Source organism: Apium graveolens, chromosome 8, assembly GCF_009905375.1.
Source record: "Apium graveolens cultivar Ventura chromosome 8, ASM990537v1, whole genome shotgun sequence".
Classification (NCBI taxonomy): Eukaryota; Viridiplantae; Streptophyta; class Magnoliopsida; order Apiales; family Apiaceae; genus Apium; species Apium graveolens.
The window spans coordinates 66053830-66059520 of record NC_133654.1 but is presented as its reverse complement, the minus strand read 5'-3'; positions in this window follow the sequence as shown (position 1 = coordinate 66059520).

The following is a 5691-nucleotide window of genomic DNA, read 5'->3' as shown; positions in this document are numbered from 1 at the left end:
TAAAGATAATGGTTTTCTTACTCCAATGGAACTGATTTCAAGACCTACAGACGAAAATTATGGAACCTCCTCAAAGGCTTACTCAATAGGATACCACTGGGTTTTTAGACGCAGGAATTGAATGAAATTTCTACGGGTACAGTTTTTCTCGAAGATTTTATGATAACTCAATGATTCCGGATTATACAGTCACACAGTGGTTTGTACCAATGCTATATTTATCCGGGAATCAATGAGATTATACATACACTCCTGTCTTGCTTAATGCTTATGTGTAATGTTTCTGAATGAATGCCATGTATTCTTAATACAATGCTTGCTTATTTCAATACCATAAATGCATCTCTTAGAATTTGCATCAATTGTAGAAAGCATGTCACAATAGGGCAAAGACTGCTAGTCCTCCTTATGTAAGGTTGGAACCATTTTTCCCTTAGCCTAGAGACAATTCTATAAAGGGTGTTAAAATGGGAAAATGGTTAGTCAAAGATAAGAATTAGCTGTTAAGGTTGCAGCTGTTGGTATCTCTATTTATAGTTAAATATCGAATCCAACTGGACCCAAACTGATAAGTTGGGTACCAAGACCTATTAATCCATTTGTGAGTGCAGGACTTAACAGGTAAATTGATTCATATTTATTCTTGGTAACTAATACTCAAGGCATATGATCAAAGAAAGAGCCTCACAATCAAATGTCATCAACAAAAGCTATTCTGTCAGTAATCTTTGGAGATGACAATAAAGGTTTTCATTACGGGACAAGCATTACAGAAAAGGGATGTCATCATGGACTCAATAATTGATATCACTAATAACAACTAATCATTGGAGTTACTGATAACATTTGAAGTAACTTCCTTGCTGAAGAATCAAGGCACAAATCCTCTTATCAGATAGTTCTGCATCAAAGGACAAATTGTCAATTTAAAGAAGGATTAGTGTCTCATCTGAAGCAGGAAGGTTGAGAAGCTTGCTCTTCTTAGAGTAAGGAAAGGATATGCTCGTGACTAGACTATCATGAAAGGTGAAGTCAATGGTTTCTACTGTAAAGATTCATCTAAAAAAAGTTTAGCTATGGAATTAGAAGCTCTTACCCTTGAACAACAACTCAATGAACTCTTTTGTGAAAAGTGGTTAGTGAGAGGACTGCCTCATCTGGAATTCAGAAGATGATAAATGTGAGGCATGTCAAGAAGAGAAGTCAAAGACAACATCACATCAAAGTAAAGATATACCTTAGTGATGGTGGTTTACTACTCTTATGAAACAAAGTTGTTATTCGTGTGTTCTCAAGACAAGACATCACAGATGGTGATTGATCACATCAAAGAAGATCAAGCTGGAAGTAACTATAAAGAAATGATCTTGTGGTCAGATAATGGGACTGAATTCAAGAAGCAATTCTGATTAATATCTGTAACATCAAGAATATTTTGAGATATATTCATGTTAGATATATTTGTGATGTCATGTCTAATCTGATTTGTTTAGTTTCAGAACTTAATATCAGGACTTATCAGGACTTACTGGAAATCAGGATTTACTGAAGACAGGAAGATATCAGAACTTAAGTTATCAGAACTTGTGATATCAGAACTTAAGAAAGGATATGCTTCAGAAGTAAAGTGCGGCTGATTTCTAGGAGAGGATCTGGACTAAAACAAAGGAAGATATGCTTTAGGAGTTGGACGACTGGAAGACTTGTAGAATATAATATCTGATTGATATATTTTAGGAAGATATATATTTCATATCAATTAAAAGATATCTTATAACTGTGTACTATATAAACACAGATTAGGGTTTACACTATAAGTGTTATCATGCACGAGAAGATTATTCATTGTAACCCTAGCAGTTCTTAGTGATATCATACATCACTGAGAGAGTAGATTAACCTACTGTAACAGAGTTTGATATATTGAATAAACTTGTTTTCTGTTACATACTTGTGTTCATAATCGAATTGATTGTAGATACTATATTCAACCCCCTTCTATAGTATTATTGAGGCCTAACAAGTGGTACCAGAGTCAATCTGCTAAGCTTACAAACAGTTAAGATCCAAACAAACAATCAGTCATGTCTGAACAAGCAAAAATACCAGACCCTCAAGAACCTGCAAAGGTTCAACCCATTCAAAACACCAGTAGATATGAAACCATTAGGGTTCCTTTGCTCAGGGTGTCTGAGTACCCTGTATGGAGTGTGAAGATGGCCATATTTTTGGAAGCTACAGATCCAGAATATTTAGACAGAATTCATGATGGTCCACACTAGCCCACAAAGCTTTCTGTTGCAGTCACGAATGAGCCACAGAGGATGATTCCCAAAGAAAAGAGAGAATACACCACTGAAGACATCTCGTCACTAGGCAAGGATGCAAAAGTAAGACACTTGCTTCATAGTGCACTTGACAATGTCATGTCAAACCAGGTGATTACATGCAAGACTGCAAAAGAAATCTGGGATGCATTGGAAGTGAGACGTCAAGGAACCAATGCCATCAAAAAGAACAGGAAGACAATACTCACACAGGAGTATGAGCACTTTGACTTAAAATATGATGAGTCGCTAACTGATACATATGACAGGTTCATAAAGCAGTTGAATGACCTGTCACTAGTGGATAAGGAATATGATACAGAAGATTCAAAACTGAAATTCCTATTAGCTCTTCCTGAAAAGTGGGATTTGAAAGCTACTACAATAAGAGACAACTATGAACTTGCTGATATGTCTCTTGATGAAATCTATGGGATGCTCAAGACTCATGAACTTGAGATGGAGCAAAAAAAGAAGTGGCATGGAGGGAAGTCTAAGATAGTTTCTTTAAAGGCTGAAGAAAAGCCAATTGTCTCTAGGAAGACAAAAGGAAAGGCTCTCAATATACAGTCTGATTCAGAGTCATCAGATTCTGATGATGATGATTCAGAACCTAAAAATTTATCTAAAGTGGATGTTGATGCAGAGATGATGCAACTATGTGCTCTTATGGTGAAGGGTATCATAAAGATAGCCTACAAGAAATTCAGAAAGGGTAAGAAGTTTTCCAGGAAAGCTGGAAGTTCTGAAAAGAAAGGGTTCAGAAATACCGAAGGCAAAGGATGAAAGTCTGACAGAGGAGACAATTTAAATGTCAAATGCTATAATTGTGGCGAAAGAGGCCACATCTCTCCTGATTGAAAGAAAGGAAAAGGTGATAAAGGCCAGGCACTTATCACAAAGAAGAAAAACTGGGCAGACACTTCAGAATCTGAAGAAGAGACCTTAATGGAAAATGCTGATAGCAGTTCTGATGCTGCTAAACTTGAGGTAGCTCTATCAACTCTTACTTTTGATACAGATGATATTACTGAGTTGAGATTATTTCTGAAAAAACATTTATATTAGCTATAGAGATCAGACTTTAGAGAATGAAAGATTAAAATCTGAAAATCTAAAGTACAAAAACAGAAATAGTTATCTTGAAGAAGAGTTAGTCCACCAGAACACTATTCAGACAGAGAGAGATAATGCTATGTATGTTAAGAATGAATTGCTTAAATATAATGATTATCTAAAATCTGAAGTAGAAAAAGAAAGAGAAATCAACAGGACTTGGACTAACTCAGGCAAAACAACTCAGAATATTTTAAGTAGTGGAAACTAGAAAGAGGGGTTAGGTTATAAAGATGGCAAAAGTGAGAAAGGGACTTTGCCAATTAAGACAAATGTAAATCCTGTTAAATTTGTTGCAAAAACTGTTGTGTCTGATTCTGAAAAGGTGAAAGACTCTAAGACAGAAGTCAAAGAAAAGTCAACTTCTGACAAATTAAAATAGGATAAACCAGCTGTAGTAAATAGAGGCTTAATGAAAAAGAAACAGCTTAAGTATAAGCTAAAAGAGATTAAAAATGTGAACAAGGTAAAGGAAGCTAGGAGAAATAGGAATGGAAAGGAAGGTGTGAATAAAAGTAACAATTATATGCCTGTTCCTAATGCTCCTAGAAAGAAATGCAATAATTGTTGAAACTCTAACCATCTTGCTTCTTTTTGCAGGAAAAATAAAGATATAAACTCTTTACCTCCTAGATCAAGAGTTAAGAGTCAGTTTGTTAGGTTTAAACCACAAAATCCTTGTTTTCATTGTGATAGTTTATGGCATTCTATTTATACTTGTAAGGAATATCATAGTTTGTACTATGATTATTATGAAATAAAACCTTCTTTAAAGAAAGTTAGTGTAATTCCTTCTAGTGTAAATTCTGATGCAAAGTCTGATATAAAGTCTGATAAAAAACATGTTAGCATAAACTCTGAAACTAAATCCGCTGCAAATGCTAACAAACTTAACAAGGACAAAGGATCTAAGCAAGTCTGGGTCCTTAAAACTAATCAATAGTGGTATTTGTGATTGCAGGGCAACAGGAAAAACATCCTGGTTCTCTGGACAGTGGATGTTCATGACATATGATTGGAAATAAAGCCCTGCTATCAGACTTTATGGAGAAAGCTGGCCCAGGAGTTTCTTATGGAGATGGCAACATGGGAAAGACTCTGGGATATGGAAATATCAATCTTGGGAATATCATAATTGAAATAATAGCTCTTGTCTCAGGACTTAAACACAATCTGCTAAGTATGAGTCAAATCTGTGACAGAGGTTATCATGTGGATTTCTTTGAACAACACTGTGAAGTTGTAAGTAATTCTACAGGCAAAGTGGTTTCAAAAGGTTACAGAGATGGTAACATATATGAAGCCATACTTTCAACAAATTCTGATGGTTCTGCAATCTGTCTGTTAAGTAGAGCATCAATTGAAGAAAGGTGGAATTGACACAAGAGACTCTCTCATTTAAATTTCAACAACATAAATGAGCTAGTAAAGAAAGATCTTGTGAGAGGACTGCCAAAATCAATATTTGCTCCTGATGGTCTTTGTGACTCATGTCAAAAGGCAAAACAAAGAAAATCTTCATTCAAGAGCAAAACTGAATTCTCAATTCTTAAGCCTTATCACTTACTGCATGTTGATCTATTTGGAAGTCAATGTCATGTCTATTGCAAAGAAGAAATATGCTATGGTTATAGTGGATGAGTTCACAAGATACACTTGGGTATATTTCTTGCACAAGAAGAATGAAACTGCATCTACTCTAACTGATCATGTCAGACAGCTGGATAAGTTAGTCAAAGATTTTGTTAAAATAATAAGAAGCAATAATGACACTGAGTTCAAGAATTCAATTTGGAAGAGTTCTGCAAAGATCAAGGAATAAAGCAGGAATTTTCTGCACCTGGAACTCCACAGCAGAATGGAGTTGTAGAAAGAAAGAACATGACTCTTATTGAAGCTGCACGAAGTATGCTTGATGAAGCAAAGCTACCAACCTATTTTTGGGCTGAAGCTGTGCAGACTGCTTGTTTTACACAGGATGCTACACTCATAAACAAGCATGGAAAAACACCATATGAGATGGTGAAGAAAAAGAATCCAAATCTGAAATACTTTCATGTATTTGGATGCAAGTGTTTTGTTCTTAAGACTCATCCTGAACAGCTGCAAAAATTTGATCTAAAAGCTGATGAAGGAATTTTTGTTGGATATCCACTTTCCACAAAAGCCTTCAGAGTCTACAATTTAAGAACAAGGGATGTCATGGAATCTATCAATGTATCTTTTGATGATAAAAAGAATACTGGAC